The sequence below is a fragment of the Ochlerotatus camptorhynchus genome, unplaced genomic scaffold, assembly GCF_037179485.1.
Source record: "Ochlerotatus camptorhynchus isolate MF236.1 unplaced genomic scaffold, CSIRO-AGI_Acam_v1.1 ptg000040l, whole genome shotgun sequence".
NCBI classification, from domain to species: Eukaryota; Metazoa; Arthropoda; class Insecta; order Diptera; family Culicidae; genus Ochlerotatus; species Ochlerotatus camptorhynchus.
In genome coordinates, this window is record NW_027040531.1 from 2868627 (window position 1) to 2886240 (window position 17614).

General features: G+C 39.1%; 1 protein-coding gene across 1 annotated transcript in view; it reads right to left on the reverse strand.

Annotated features, from left to right (window-relative positions):
* The window catches only part of LOC135713054 (transcription factor hamlet), a 287914-nt gene extending 277957 nt beyond the window's left edge, over window positions 1–9957 (reverse strand). Inside the window, exon 1 of the mRNA XM_065236140.1 lies at window positions 9740–9957. The gene's annotated coding sequence lies outside the window, so the exon portion shown is untranslated. The remainder of the gene's footprint in view (window positions 1–9739) is intronic.
* Between the last annotated feature and the right edge of the window lie 7657 nt (window positions 9958–17614).

The following is a 17614-nucleotide window of genomic DNA, read 5'->3' on the forward strand; positions in this document are numbered from 1 at the left end:
TTTACCCTCTTTGTTCGGGTCATAATAAATGCGACTATTCCATTGATCTTCTGTGTTTTGTCCGTGTCTTTGGTTTAGTGTGTGTCGTAGTACCTCATTTCTATGAAAAAAAAAAATTAAGTTTTCATCTTTGTTACAGATATTCTGCATATTTTCTATTGTCACAAGAAGCAGCACTCAATTCAAACTAAAAAATACTGAAAATTACATCCGATTTAATCTGTTACAAACGATAAAAAAAAAGATGCATGTAATTTCTCAGCGTTTGGTGTGTTAGTGCTTCACAGAAGGAAATTTTCAAGCTTTTCATGTAAGTTTACATGCTTGTTGTGTACACTTACAGAATGGTCATATACATCGTGTAAACTTCGATGTTTTTGATGATTTGATGATTCGTAAATCAACAGGAGAAGACGTTTAATTCTACATAATTTAATGTAGATTTACACGTTTTCTGCTGCTTATTTAAATGTTTTAACATTGGAAAAAAGTTTACATGAATAAAATGGAATTTCACAACACTATTTTTGCTACGTGTGAAATTCTGCATCGTTCGAAGAGTTCTGAGACCTCTCCAAGTACGTGCCTTATCATCAACGAAAATAGGTGTTCTTAGTGCCAAAATAACCAATGATACTGATACTTGACCATACATGCACACTTAGAAATACCCAGGCATGGACAATCATTTGCATTCATTTCGTGCATTCATTAACATTCATTTGCCTCTAACTTTTTTCTTCAACAGCATTCCGCAAAATAATGTACAGAGTTTTTGTAGGTTTTGTTATTAACTACAACTTTTGTTAGCAAGTCAAATCCGTATCGCTTATGCATGACGAAGCAGAGTGAACAGAAGCCACTACTGTTTTTCAGTGAATGTATTGTACATTCACTGAAAAACAGTAACAAGTTATACCCACTCTAAGATGCATAAGAGTTACAGATTTGAGTTCTGAGCAAAACTTGTAGTTAATAACAAAACCTACAAAAGCTCTATACATCATTTTGCCGAATGCTGTTGATGAAAAAAGTTAGAGGCAAATGAATGTAAATGATTTTCCATGCCTGGAAATACCTAATCTTACACGTGACGGAATCCATCTTTGACATAAAAGATGAGATGTAAACAAACATGTCATGTACTCCGAGACTGAAAAATTCGAAAGTACGTTTGATTGAGCTGAACGACTCAATTTTATGTCAGAATTGACGCTCTTATATGTCAGTCTCAGAGCATCTAAATTTACATGGTGTTTTCTAAGTGTGTGGTTAATTCTCCTTTACTTGATCCCTCCCTAACTCAGACGAAAATCCAGACTGCTTCGGCCACACGAATTTCGAAATTTTCTGGATGCACAACTGAAACTGTTCAAACGTAACGCTGCTCTCAAGAGGTATTCATCCGCTCCACGCAAATCGCAACCCTTATATCCTCCATCACTCGATATCATCTCTCACTCTAAGGTCATTGCAATTTCGAGTTAGGAAAACTTGACTGTATAGCAACTTATGTATAATAAATTTCTCGGGTTACTAAATACTGGATCGAATGGTTAAAAATGTCCTTAAAATTCGGTTAGTCACTTCCTAAGTCACACTTTTCGTTTTATGAGTGTCCAGTAGACCATTATTTAGACATGCAGAAACCACGATAAAACATGCAATCTTACTTGGGATATGAATTCTCTTATGAGACTGCTGCCTGGGGCATAGGCATAACTAGGATGTTGAGCTAGGGGGAGCCACACACTTAGAAAAAATCTTTAAATTTAGGTACTCTGAGAGTGACATATACGAGCGTCAATTTTGACATAAATTTGAGTCATAACTGACGCGAAATATAGATCATTCAAACGTACTTTTCATCGAGCAACGAACTTTTCAGTCTCGGAGCACTTAATATTAGATGACATCTTTGTTTACGTCTCATCTTTTATGTCAAAGACGGATTCCGTCACGTGTAAAATTAGTTATTTCTAAGTGTGCATGGTCCTTGCTGACAAGATTTAAAACCATCAGTAGTATGGGGGAATCGATAAAATGACTTTACCTCTACATTTTACAATTACATGGTGGCGAAGGAATTCTCTTATGAGACTGATGTCACTCTTTTAGATTTTTTAAACCGAGTTTTTACAGAATTTCAGGGACCTTCTTCTTCTTGATTTTGTTTTCCATCGATCTTGTTTTCCATGCTGAGCACCAGAGTTACTTCCACTCACTTGCTATAAAAAAATGTTTTTCGGAATTATGAAATCATTAGTTGTTACTATAGTACTTGAAGGTTTAAAGAAAAGGTCGTGAAGTATGTATTTGACACATAAAACCTGTCAATATTGCTTTCAGTGCGTCACAAACAGCGTTTTTACGATTCGTGAGCTCTCACTCTGAGTGAACGCTCACGAATCATAAGATCGCTGATTGTGACGCTCTGAAAGCGAAATTGACAGGTTTTATGAGTCATACACACACTTTTCACCTGCTTCTTGCTACTTGCAAGTACAACATATCATTATATCATCAAATGATTTCATTATTCCAGAAAACAATTTTTTATAGCAAGTGAGTGGAAGCAACCCTGCTGAGCATTAATGCTACCGACGCGATGCCAGGGAGGCAGCTCTCACACCTGGCATGAACTCAAACTCATAAACCAACGGCTTTAATTCTCTTCCGTGGAAGGAAGGCGTGATCAGAAATGTTATGCCTCAGAACATCCCGGTGGCACCGACTGGGATTGAACTCAGACCTTCTGGGGTGAGAGGTAATCACGCCTACCACTGCACCACCGGCGACCTTCTAAGAAATCAATGAAAATTCTTAGAAGCTGTGACTTAAGAGATTGATTTCAGGGACCTTCGTAGATTGATGGGAAACTTTTGTAACGTTTCGGGAATGTTATATAGCTTCAAGAAACCTCACAAAGCTTCTGAAATTTCACATTGGAAAACTTTTTCGAACAACAGGAACTGCGTAGAAGTTCAGGATATTTTCTAGAAGTGCAACAATTTTCTTAGGAATCAAGCTATTATTGCAAAATATCAAAGAAATCCAGTGAACTTTATGAACCTACAGTGAATTTCGTAGGAAATCACATTATTTAGTAGATCTTCATAAAAATCTCTGGAAATTCGGGGAAAGTTTCGGCATTTTTCTTAACCTTCATTAAGTTTCTTTTAACTTTAGTGGCGTTGAAGATGTTCAAGTTTTTTTTAAATCTTTATCATAGAGATGTTTGCCTAAGGCTAGTTCATCTCTCTTGGATGTCCAAATGAAATCGTAAAAATGCTTGGACTCTATTGTTAATGCGGAGAGTGCTGATTTTTTTTGTGGAACTTCATAAAAGTAGGGCACATGTACAAGCTTAAATAGGTTACTTTAATGAGTCCTTTAAACTCGGAAAACTTCATTGAAGGGCAGCAAATTTATAATAGTTCAGTGATATTTGTACAAGTTGAACTAATTAAATGGAAAATCGAGAAACTTCGCAAAACTTCTTTGAAGAGCAAGAATTGTGTAAAAATTCAGAGAGCTTTTTAGGAGTTCGAGTTTTATTTTCGAGAATTTCGTGGAATTCAGGGAGTTTTGTTGATGGAAATATTGTGGAAATTCGGCATGATGTTCCGTTAAATTTCCGAGAACAATGAATGAGACATAGGAAATATTTAAAAGTTCAGTAAACTAAGATTTTTTTTTATTACAGTCACGCTCTTGGGTCATTCGTGACTTGTCCGGGAGTGAGATTTGAACTCGTAACTTTGGCGTGAGAGGTATGGATGCTAACCTCTACGCTGGGGTCACCCCCAAGTAGAAAAATAGTTGTAGTTTGTGTAAGCTATAAACACAATATTCCACAAATTAAGGGAAGAGGCTCAAGAATACCTTAAACGGATTGGGATCAAGTTCAGAGAGCTTACTTTGAGTTCTTGAAAATCATGGATTTTCAATATGATTTCAATTAAGTTCTCTGGATGTTTTTCAAAATAAAAAAAAATGTTTTAACTGCTCATTAAATAATAAATTAATGAAGTATAATTAAAAAAAATAATAATAATCTGTGTAGTTTTGAGATTAAACGCAAAGAAGGTGATTATTCTAAAGAGGTCTGAATTTGGTTTTTCCCGTGCAATATTATTTTTTAAGGGTCAAAATTACATAAAATAAATTTTTAATTTGTCAGCCTAAGAAATATATTAAAAATAAGTTATTAACAAATGTTTGCTTAAAAAATAATAATAAAGCAGTTCTTGGATTTATTATCTCTTGTCCTTCTTTACAAGTTATCGATATAAAACATACAAAAAGATGTTCTTTATGTACTGGTATTAAATTAAATTTAGTTTCTCTTATGCAAATTTGCACTAAGAATTTTGGTACTGATTGAAGACACCTTTCCAGTATTTTTTTTAACTATTTCAGGATTTTAAAAGTCTATACAGTTAAAGTGCCTATAACTGGTGATAAAGTAGCGGCAAAAAGGTATTCTAATTCTGAATATGGACCAAACATATTTAACTTGATTGGAAAAAGCAAAAAATAGCATGTATGAAAATAGATTTAAAACATAGAAAATATATAAATAAATTATGTATGAAAAATATTTTATTTTTCTCTCACATATAATTTGATTTTGCCTCAGTAGTAGACAACAGAATTAGTGAATGATATTTTTTGACAAAGCCTACATGTCCAGAGGGTGCTGCCAATTCCGAATACGATTTGGCGAGAAATGCATCATGAGCCCTTTTCGTATGAAATTCTCGATTAATCAAAGTGAAATTAAGTGCTGATTAGACAAAATTGAATCGCAAATTGAGCTTCATTGGTTTAGTTTTGTGTGAAATGGCAAATTGAAAAAAGATCAGTACAGACATGAAAATGTTTTTTTTTTGATTTTTTTTCTCTTAAAAGTGCCCATCTCACCCCCCCCCCCCCAACATAATAACCTATCTTGAGACAAAGTTTCATCCAAATCAAAAATGGCAATAATTTTTTTAAATCGACTTCAAATCTTAAAAATCGATTTTTTTTTTCAATGTGGGTGTCTAATGGTTTTTTTTTTAGTATTTTTTCGATAATTTGGACAATTGCCTAAACGTCATCGATACAACACATTTTAGTAGGAGTTGTCATTTTCCATAATATTTTGTTGAAAAAAATCGTCTTAAAAAGTTTGGCCCTTCTCGAAGGTCTAGACAAATTTTGGAAAAACTAAGTGTATGCTTATTTAGTCAAGGTCTACATGTAGAAAGTTTCATTGAAATCTAAGAGGGTGCTGCCAGCTCTTAATACGATTGGGCGCAAAATGCGTCTTAATATGTTTCTGAGGATGCTGTTGAAAATTGCTGGTCAGTAGTATTAGCAGTCATAATTATATAGGTCTCAGTTGGAAGCAAGTTGAATTGGTGTCATTTTTAGACTAAATGAAATTTCTAAATTTTATAACTTTCAGAAAATTGATTTAAAAATAGGTCAAAACAATTGAAAAAAAAAATGCATTTTCTTCACAATATTTTCTCTAGATGCTAAAACTACTCATATCTTGGAATAGCTTAAAACATATCGAGCGATGAGTAAAAAGGTAAGGTGCTTTGTTACATTGTGCAAAATTTATATTTAAGAGGAGCAAAATCTAAGATCATAAAATTACCTTATTTGTTTTTTTTTTATTATTATTTTTAAGAACGACAAGACATACAAGGTTGAAGAACCTTCCACAATTTTAACATTTTTTTCATAGATTTGAAATGAAAAAAAAAAATGTTGATAACTTATCTTTGATACAGTCCTTATTCCTCTTTTTTTGCAATGTCACCAGAGCCAACTGTCTGATCAGGATAATGTTCAATAGGGATCTGTGAGAAGCAAATATAAACAAAATGGAACGAGTTGCAGTCAAATTGTTCGACTGTTTATAGCCCTCACTAACAAAATGGAATTGAGAGAATAGAATCAGTGCAACGGTGGTTTGTTCGATTCGCACTTCGTCGACTACCATTGCGGGATCCATTTCGTCTCCCAAATTACGAGCACCGATGTCAGCTAATTCGTCTGGATACACTTAGTACACGAAGAGACGTTGCTAAGACTATGCTGGTTTCTGATGTCTTGCTGGGTCGAGTTGATTGTCCTGAAATCCTACAACGAATCAACTTGTATGTGCGACCAAGATCTCTACGGAACAATGCGATGCTACGACCTCAACCTCACCGCACCAATTACGGAATGAACAGTGCCATTACTGGGTTGCTAGTCAATCTGATTTTAACGTTTCGCGTGACTTTCTACGTGCTAGATTTCTTAATATTTTAAGATAATTTGAAACATATGTGTGGTTTTAATGTATATTAATTAACAACTTATCCATCATTGGGGCTAAGAAGCCTGTTGATGATAAAAAAAAAAAAAAAAAAAAAAAATGGTCATTTCCGTCTTTTACGAGAAAAGTGATTAAGTGATACTGTGTTGAAAGTGTAATTTCATGTTTTTGGTTATAACTCCGAAACCAAATATCTGATCGAGAGAAACTTTTTATAAGATTCTACGAGAGCCAAAAACACACCAATTGGAATTTGTTACACTCAAATCAGTTCAGCATTCACCGTGTGAAGTGTGTGAGTAACAAACATACACTTTTCAATCTCGTCGACCTCAGACAATTGATAAATAACACTTGACCCACCAGGCCCTAGTTCGAAAATGTATTGTCCAAGTAATAGCATCTCGAACTTCGACAAATATCATGGGAAATTTGCAATATCTCGACTTTTAGGCAATTGTCAAAGGCTCAGATTGCGGTGAACTAGCCCAAAGTGGCTTAAAATCGCCCTAATAAAGAATAAAGAAAATCCTAATCTCAGGTTTAAGCTGATGCTACCATACCTGAAAAAATAAATAATCCAGATCCAGGACATAGAAAAAGTTGCGAAATCAAGCGCTAGAAGCCATTGAACAAAAAAAAAAAAAAATGCGTTGCTCCGAGCACTCTCACTTTGAAAAATAATCAGGATCATAGATCAGGAGAAATATTTGGATGCTTTGGACGAAATTTCATTATCTCATACTTATATGACTTTACACTAAGAATCATTTCAAGATTTTTTAGATTTTAGAAATTTAGAAATTCTAACGAGTTTTAGTATTTTCAATGATACTTTTCACGCAAAAAACTCTGAATTTTAACTCCATTCGTTTAATTTTGAGCTATTGTTGGCATAATCAAAAAGGATTGATAGCTATGAGATTTATGCGAAATCGTGCTTCAATTAACATGCAAATTAACTTCGTGTGCGCTAGATATCGCAGAAATGTTTCAAATGGTGTGGAAGTTAGAAGAAGCTGAAAAATTCTGTGATTTAGGAAATTGAATTGAGATGTCGGGCGCAAATTGGTCGGGCGTGAACAAAGCCAAATTTTAACAAATTATTTTTATTCATTTAGTTAAGTCAAACTTTTGTTTCAATATTTCTACACATCGAAAAGTAAATAAAATTACTAACTAATGCAACAACTTCAACAATCAATCGAACACTTCATCAGGATTAATTGTAAATAACAAATCATATCAGTTCAGAATATTTGTTTTTCATTTGCTCATATTTCAACCAAATTCTCTATTGGAGTTGCAGATCCGACTCCATTTTCAACTGAACAACGGACATTGTTCAAATGTCACACATTTAGAAAATACTAAAATTGCAAGAGACAGATCCCACCTTCGAAGTAAATGATGCAACGTAAACAAACATGCCATGTAAAATTCAGTGCTCCGAGATCAAGAAATACAGTAGCTGGTATTCTCAAAGCACTAACGTCACCTACACAGCAGTAACATTTTTAAACAGCGTAATCACAATATCCTAGACCACACCAAAATATGATTGAAATGACTCAACAAACGGAAATCATGCAGGTATTATGAGTAAATTTACATCGGTTCGCTCAATTCCATCTAATTTTGTACATTCGCTGCCTAAATGCCAAATGTTTCCATCGTTTTTGACGTGATATTGATTTTTTCTGTGTACCGTACGACATCAATTCCCACTAAAGGGGAAAACAAATCATACTGACTAATGTGCAATTTCAATTCATTCGCAGCTCATACAGCATAAAATAAATTGTAATATTACATCCAAGAGGTTGCACCTTCAATCATGTCGAAAATCTCATCTAATTAGTTAAAATAATGTAAAAGCAGTGTAATGTCAGTTCATGCACTGTATTAATGATAATTTTGTCCTATTTGGCAAGTAATATTGCATCATATTTTTGACATGATTGAAGTCCCTACGAGCACATTTGTCACCTGAACAGTTGTGGTTACTTATATGTATCTTATTCCAGTTACAAACAAGTTACTGCAACTTATTACGATGGGTGCAACAACTTTGAAGTGATATCAAATTTTTTTTTTTTTTGCTGAGCACATGACAAAATTTCTCCTTGCATTGCAATCAAAAGTACACCACATTTTGGACGTGCATCATCTTTAAAGTTAGAACTTTTTTTTTAAACAGCGGTGAGACAACGTATTAATTTTTTTGGTCTTGTGGTTTTTATTTTTAGCAACACAATTTTTATTTTTATCGTATTGGTTTAAGAGTTATGAGATTTTTTTTCACTTTAATTGAGATTCTCTGAGAATGATCTGTTGTAGAAAAAAATAGTTGATTTAAATCAAACTTAACTTGCTCAATTCCGATCATAAAACAAAAACGTGAATCCGGCGGTTATGCTTTTTGCTCTTACAATAATTCCACATAGCCATGAAAAGTGCAAAGATATATTTTTCAAATTTCATTATTAACTCTCACGCTTCACGCAAACATCGGGTGCAACTTTGTACGGCTCAATTTTTTGCAATTCTGAACAAGCTTTTCCGACTTATCATCGCAGTACAACTTCGTAGTATCCAGCGCTCACAGTCGTGTGTCAATCGCAATCTATCGTGTTCTCTTCACAGTTTATGTTGAAATCCACGTTCTTCAGATATCCTTCATTATCACTTTCCCTCTAGTTGATGTCACTAAGTTAATAATTCCGAAGAAATCATGCTCATTTTTCTCCTCCCGAAAAACTATCAAATTTATTCCGCTTCCACTGAGGTGTCACCCATCTTTACATCCAATCATTCTTCTCCCTTCTGTGCGGTCACTGTTTTCATCAATTCCATTCCCGTCGATCGTGCGACAATCACTTCCGCTCAGTACAGAACTCGGTCACTTCGGAGAGGCACACATGCCTACACACACATGCACACACACACACACGCTCCCATCCCAGAACGGGAAAGGAATTTCGCACTACTGATCCAGTTTCTGGTTCTTCTCTTCCTTCGTGTACATGACTCTTTTTTTCCACTGCTGCTGCTGCTGCAGCTTCTACCCCGCAAGAAGGCACACTATCCACACACAAACACACTCCTACACCCCATAACCCGCAGTGTGTTCTCTGTTCTCGACGGCGCAGCTCTACAATTCTTCCTTGTACTGTTCCGTGTTCCGCACGCCGCGCGGATACACAATCACCGTCCCGATGCCGTCCTCCCCGAAGGTCCAAGAAATTATAGTCACTGCTAGTAATTACACACAGTTCTACGGTTTCACTCGCATCCTCCCCGTTCGCCTTGGAACAGCGATCGCGAGAATGGAGCAATCGACGAAAACACTTTAAACTGCCCGCTCTTAGAATGACGGCTAGTGTCACCCTGCTCCCTCTCCCCCCGAAAACTCACTGCTTCCGTTACCGTTACGGGATCGGATTCTTCCTGGTTTGGAAGACGATGACGATGATGACGACGACGACGACGGCGATGCTAACGATGCTGATGATATGTGGTTCAAGAGGAAAAATCGCGAGGAGCGCGCGCGAGTATGCAAACCGACAGCGACGACGAGACGATGCGATGTGCGGCCCGCTTGAGGACGACAAACGCAACAGAGCTCTGAGATGTTTGCCGCCGCCCGAGACCGAATAACAACGACGACGAGCACGAGATGAATACAGATCGAATGCCGCGAGGAGAATAATAATGAAAATAGCAACAATCTCGAGCAACCCTCTTCCACATAAACGTTGAGACCCAAGGCACAAAAGCAGAGCAAAGTCGGCAATTGAGGGGGCTCGTGCACATCAACCGACCGACCGACCACCGCTCGAGATAATATGCGCTGCTGAAGAGAGACGCGATCGAGCATCCACCCAAGCAAGACCCAAGCAGAGCAGCGCAGCATCCCGCGCGATACAGATTCTTGCCTTAGTTTTTTTTATTTTTTGCTTCTTCGCTTGCTCGGGAGAGAGTGATCAACACTGCGAGAGAGCGCGAGATCCTTTCGGGTGCTGCTCGAAAGAAAAGTCAGGTCTGATAATAGCTGTGCGCCGTACTTCGTCATGGGGGAGAGCGCTTTTCTCTGTTTTTGTTGTGCCTTCTTTTCCATGGCTGATTCGCTCGCATTTCGTCATGCATCTAGATTAGGTATGGGTATGGAGCGTGTGTGGTGGTGGTGCACTGTGAGCTGTGTTGTGCTGGTTTCGCCACCCCCACCGCGCATATTATATTTTTGCGAATATTGCTCTGCTTTGTGTTGGTGGATAGGGGAGAGAGAGAGAGAGAAGGAGAGATGATTTGCTGTGAGCGATTGGTTGACTGAGTGGGTTTTCTGGCACCGAGTGCTGAGTGTGCGGGTGAGTTCTTTTGGGATTCGATTGTTAAAATGGAACTTAAATGTAAGTGATATCGCAGGGTGTGTGCGAAACTACTAATGAAACGTGTGCTTAATTATTTGGTATGATGCTGTTTGTTGTATGGTCCTAGGATAACTGAGCGTTTCCAATGTCTCAGGAACACAAATCTAGACCAGTTAAATAAAAATATAAAAAATTAAAGGGTTGTGTCCTAGAGACGACCGCAGTATGACGTAGAACCAAACAAAATTGATGTTTTTCATGCATTTTTGACAATTATACTTTATCTTAAAATTTTCAAGTATTTCAATGTTTCGGTTATGGTTCACTCAAAGCAAACACATAGATATTGATTTGTTGATTACGTTGCAACAATTCATGTGTGGAACACATAAAAACTCCAGAACAAGATCCTTAGGATGATCCTAAACAGTCCTGGCTGGCCTTCAGCCTCTCGAAGAGCGACGAACGGTCTCGTTGGAAAGGTTCAGAGAAACCTGTCTGAGATCAGATCTTCAGATCATACGTGATCTGGCACGTTAGTTAAGTAAGACTCGAAGTTAGGTAGGTTATCAAATTTTTCAATTAAAAAAAAACACACCCCCCAAGGGGTATTCTGTTAACTAGATGAAATAAGCAAATACTAAATTAGAATATGCAATGAACAAAGATGAATAGCCAGATAGGCTAATCAATTGAAATGTAAAATCAATGTATACACCATAATCAACAGAAATGAACGAAATTTTACTACTACTACTTTTACAGTCAGTGGTGTGTAATTCACCAACATAATATCATCGAATATGTCTTTCAAACAATTTTTTTTTCTGAAATTTGTAAGTTTTGGTGCGAGAAGAAATTAAGGGAAAAACTACTGTTTTTACTAATAATTGTGGTTTGTTTAAAATGTATTTCCCGGAAAAAAGTGATCGTCAAAGTCCATGTCTTTTTCGGATTATTGTTGAGGGGGGGGGGGGGGTAGATGTTATTGTGAAGCGGAGGGGGGAGGGGGTTTACAAACATTGCATTTTCTCATTCCTCATTGTGGTCACGCCGTGATCCTCCACTTTTAGCCACTGACTTGGTCCTGCTTGCTGCAGGACCAAGTGGCACGCCGTCCGAGGCGACAATGAGTAAAAGCACTTTGACTTAAAATTATCTTTATTTCTTGTGTTTGTGTGGTTTACATTTATGAATTTTTCAAGTGACACAGATGCGTCTTTTCAACTTTAGTTCATTTGAGATTTTAATTATTATTTACAGTTACTAGTCCTATCAGGCCTATTCTAAAGTATGACCACCTTGGTGGGATTGGTTTGATTTGAATTGGAAAAAAGGAGACTACTTATAACTACTATTTACAACTACAACTAACCTACAACTACTATATACACCTAACCTACTATATACAAATTGCTTATCAAAGCATATTCTGATAAATTACATTTTTCTGCAAATTTAGTCTTAATTTCGTTAATTCTTGAATCTATTTTGGCAATTCCTGCCTCTTCGTGTAAATTTGTTATTCTAGTGTCGAAAGGACGATCAAGAACCATCCTCAGCACTCTATTCTGTGCGACCTGAATTTTGTTCCTGTGAGTCTGTGCACATGATTCCCACACCGGAGCTGCGTAGAGGATCGCAGGTGCTATGATTTGTTTGTAGACGGCCAGTTTGTTCACCCTTGAGAGGCGGGATCTGCGGAAAATCAGCGGATACAGACACCTAACCAAGGTAGAACACTTCACTACAGTTTTCTCTACATGTGAACCGAAGAGGAGCTTTTCATCAAACAACATCCCGAGATAGGTTACTTCGGCGGACCACTCAACCCTTGTGCCATCCATGATTACAGTACAAGATGGAGCCGGTTTCAGTTTGGGCGATTGCCGATGGAGGAACATGATCGCTTGTGTTTTGGAGGCATTGATTTTGATTTTCCACGTGGTGGCATAATCAGCAAAGGTGTCAAGGCATCGTTGGAGCTTGTTCGTAATTTCACGAGGCATCCTACCCTTGACGGCTATCGCGGTGTCATCTGCGAACAGGAAGAACACGCAACCGTCTCCTAGAGGAGGGATGTCCGACGTGTAGATGCTGTAAAGCAAGGGGCCCAGCAGACTGCCTTGCGGATTGGTATGATTTTTGCTACTTTCCAGATGCTTGGAAAGTAGTGCAGTTCCAAGCATCTGTTGAAGATAGCGGTTAGAAGAGACTGCACTTTCATGCTGAGTCTCTTCAAGATCAAGTTGAATATACCGTCAAACCCGGGAGCCTTCATGTTCTTGGTGCATTTCAGCGCTGAGCAAATCTGTTGTACTGTAATCATATCCGCCGGAGGCACGACACAAGGTGAGACATCTAGGGTTTGAACGCATTGCGCAACCTGATCATCGAGCGGACTTTGGATAGTCGAGCCAAGCAAATGCGATGAAGCGACATGCTTGCCGATCGCATTTGCTTTCTCCTGTGGGGTAATTAAAAGCCGGTCGTCATCATTTTCGACTTTGAGAGGTGGAACGGGTTTGGGATGATTTTTCAGGACCTTGGCTACCTTCCAGAATGGTCTGGAGCGGTCGTCCAGATTCTAAAGATCATTCTCTAGCTAATAAATCATCACACTAAAGCTTCATGTTAGCATTTCCAACCAACTCTGAAAATCGTTAACTTCGCGTATGAAGTAACATAAAAACACTTAGAATGTAACAACTCAAGGCGGGAGTAGCCGTCAACAATGCTGATGATGGTACAGCACGCAACAACCACCCTACTGCTTTCTCTCTGAGGTGATCACGTTGGTCATGACGAGAGGAGCAACACAATAGTTGGGTAAAGAAGAACTGCATTATAATACACCATCGACTGGAAATGCTCTCGCAACGTGGGTCTTTAGGTAGTGATGAAAACGTCGCTAGAACTATTCCACAGCCGCAGTCAGTTTATGAGCAAAAAGAGCAACAACCGCTCGCTGAAGGAAATTTGCTCCAACGATGATGGTATCACGGCTATCGATGACCTCAAACAGCAGATGCACGAGCTGAATGGAAACGTCCAGTCATTGTCCGACACCGTGTCCGCTTGTGTCAACAACTCGAAGTCTGGATTTCAAAAGTTTGATCGTCAACTGGAAGATACCAACAACAAAATTGAAATGTTCTTGGAGAAAACCGGAATTGTGGAAGATGCAGCCAGTCACCAGAGAAAACAACAACATCAGAAACATCGAACCGGGGAAGCAACGTTCGCCGAGCAAGGGGCTGCGGATATCAATATCGACGGTCTGACTGCTCCACGTTTACTACCCGAGGAATCCACATCGCTGTTCTGGCTGTATCTCTCTGGGTTTCACCCACAAGTGTCCGTTGAGGATATCCAAAAAGTGGTGGAAGGCTGTTTGAATATGAGCGACACTGTGAAAGCGGTGAAATTGGTGCCCAAGGATAAGGACCTCTCTAGGGTAACGTTTATCTCCTTCAAAATTAGATTATCGCTCGATTTCAAAGACACTGCATTGCTACCCGAAACCTGGCCAAAAGGAATTCGATTTCGAGAGTTCGAGGATTATTCAAAAAACCGGCAATCATCATCCATTCAATAACCACCTTACATGACGTACGACCACCGGGCCCCCAGTCCAGTTAAGTTAATGTATTGTTCTATTTCACTAAAGGAAAGTTGTTTCAGAATAGCCACACCCAGCGAGGTTCCGGGCTGACGTTCTACTACCAGAACGTTCGAGGGCTGCGTAGCAAAATCGAGGACTTCTTGACTGCCGTCTCTGCTTCTCCATACGACGTTGTAGTTCTGACCGAAACTTGGCTCGACAATGTTATTCCGTCCCGGATGCTGTTTGGTGACAACTTCGTGGTATACCGAGGTGACCGCACTGCACTTACTAGCAACAAGAAACGGTCCGGTGGAGCCCTCATCGCGGTTAGAAAAAAACATCCCGTCGTCGGTTTTCCCGGTAAATGAGCATCAAATGGAGCATGCCTGGGTCAGTGTTTGTGCAGAAAATTGCAAGATAATTGTTGGTGCCGTATACATACCCCCGGACAAATCTAGCGATGTGCAAGTTGTTAAGCGTCACACTGCCTGTTTGGACTATGTTACATCTACACTGAACACGGATGATATAATCTTTGTTTTCGGTGACTATAACTTGCCAGGACTAAAATGGAGCAATTTGGCAGAGGCGTTTCTCACGGTTGACGTTAACAAATCGTGCATCACTCGATCAGGTGCAGCGTTGCTCGACGGTATAAACTCCAGTAATATGCGGCAAATAAATGGCTTTGCTAATCGCCACGGCAACATATTGGACCTATCGTTTGTCAGTGAAACACTTGACGGTGCCTTTTCCATTGACAGTGTAGACGACCCGCTCGTTGCTATCGATGTTTGCCACCCCCCGTTCGTAGTCACCTTGAATGACAGCTTTTCCATGCGTTTCGAAAATGACGACTTCGACTACCAGGCCTACAACTTTGCTAAAGCTGACTTCCTACGATTGTCGACGTTATTGAGTGAGGTTGATTGGTCGCCTGTCAGGAGCTGTTTGGATATCGACACAACCGTTCACTTTTTTACCATTTCTGTCCGCCAAGCAATAGATCAATGTGTACCGCTACATCGCCCACCAATGAAGCCCCCGTGGTCAAACAAGGAACTGAAAAGAAGGAAAAAGCATTGCAAACTCACACACAGGACTTACCGCAGATCTCGTTCTCTATCAGACAAACTAGTCTTCCATACAGCTAGTCGGCGATACAAGAGTTTGAATGGCAAACTCTACCGCAAATACGCCAGTGGAATCGAAAGGAACCTCAAGCGAAATCCTAAATGTTTCTGGAATTTTGTTAATTCAAAGCGAAAGGAAACTGGTCTTCCAACTTCTATGTCCTTAGATCAGAAAGTGGCACACACTAGCTCGGAAAAGTGTGGACTTTTTGCTGAGTTTTTCCGTTCCGTTTTTGAAGGCTCGCCTGTGAATGAGGATGCTGCTGATCCCCTTGACTTCACTCCAACTGACGTGATTGAGCTGGACACCTTTGAGATTTCAGCAGAAGATTTCATCAAGGCTGTCAAAAAACTGAAGTCGTCGAACAATCCTGGCCCTGATGGAATTCCTGCATGTGTCATAAAAAAAATGCTCCGTTCAACTACTGGAACCACTGCTGTGCATCTTCAACCTGTCCATGAGCGTGGCCAAGTTTCCAACAGACTGGAAGTCGTCCTTTATGTTTCCTGTTCATAAGAAGGGTAGCAAAACTGATGTCAGCTGTTACCGTGGAATAACGTCCCTCTGTGCTTCCTCAAAATTGCTCGAAATTATCGTCTATATACTATATGTTCAACAGAACAAAAAGTCACATATCTACGAATCAGCATGGGTTTTTCCCCGGAAGAAGTGTAACCACAAACGTCACTGAGTTCACTTCGATCTGTCTTCGAAATATGGGGCAGGGAAAGCAAGTAGATACAATATACACTGACTTGAAAGCTGCATTTGACCGGGTCAACCACTCCATTCTTCTGGCTAAACTACGCAAGATGGGCTCATCTGCCAATTTCGTTCAATGGCTCGAATCATATCTCTGTAACAGGACTCTTGCAGTAAAGATTGGATCTTCAACTTCTGACTGGCTCTGCAATACCTCCGGTGTACCTCAAGGAAGTAACTTGGGACCGTTGCTATTTTCGCTGTACATCAATGACGCAACTGTGCTTCTGGCAAATGAATGTTACTTTATTTATGCTGATGATACAAAAATCTATGTGATCGTTGAAAACGAAGACGACTGTCTGCGACTCCAGGAGGCACTGGACAAGTTTGCATTGTGGTGTCGTGCCAACAATATGACCCTCAGCGTACCTAAATGCCACGTCATTAGCTTCCACCGCAAGAAAAATTTCCTTCAATATGAATATGTCATCGACGGAACCACCCTATCACGCGTGCAGACAGTGCGTGATCTTGGAATTACATTGGACTCAAGTCTCACGTTCAGGAACCACCACGTAGATGTTATTGCGAAGGCACGACGGCAGCTTGGTTTCATTGGAAAGGTGACAAAGGAGTTTCAAGATCCTTACACATTGAAATCGCTGTATGTTAGTCTTGTTCGTCCAATTCTCGAGACAGGCTGTATTATATGGGATCCGTTTCATATCACCGTGATCGATCGCATAGAGGCCGTTCAGCGCAAATTTGTGCGATACGCTCTTCGCAACTTACCGTGGAATGACCCGGTTAATCTGCCACCCTACGAGAACAGATGCCAACTACTGGGATTGGAAACGCTGGAACAAAGGAGGAAGAACGCGAAAGCCGTATTTGTAGCGAAACTACTGAACGCCGAACTTGATGCACCGAATCTTCTTGCTCTCATCGACTATAACATTCCCGGCTATGCACTCAGGAATACCGAATTTCTCCGCTTACCACGCTGGCGACAGGACTACGACGGTAACGAGCCAGTACGTGCAGTCATGCGCAATTTCAACGATGTTTATAATTTGTTCGACTTCAATGAAAACTCTGTTCAAATTCGCTCAAGGCTAAGAAGAATGAATTGATGTTGATGCTAAGAATTATTCATTAAGACAACAAATTGTCGGATGAAGATATCAAAGTAATATTATATTTTTTGAAGTATATTCTAAATATTTTTTACATCAATTAATGTTTTCCAAATTTAATTTTTTTTAAAACAAGTACTGATGATCCTTGAGTCAATTCGTTAGTAATATGCTTGACGGAAATTAAATCATTTGCACTATTTTTTTAGTCTTGAGACAGAACATCAGTATTTTGATTTTGGGTTACTTTGATAATCCTCGTTGAATGTAGACGAAAATGCGCGCAACTCAAATAACTTAGTTCTTGAAATATGCAACTTTGAATGAGTATATAATCAGA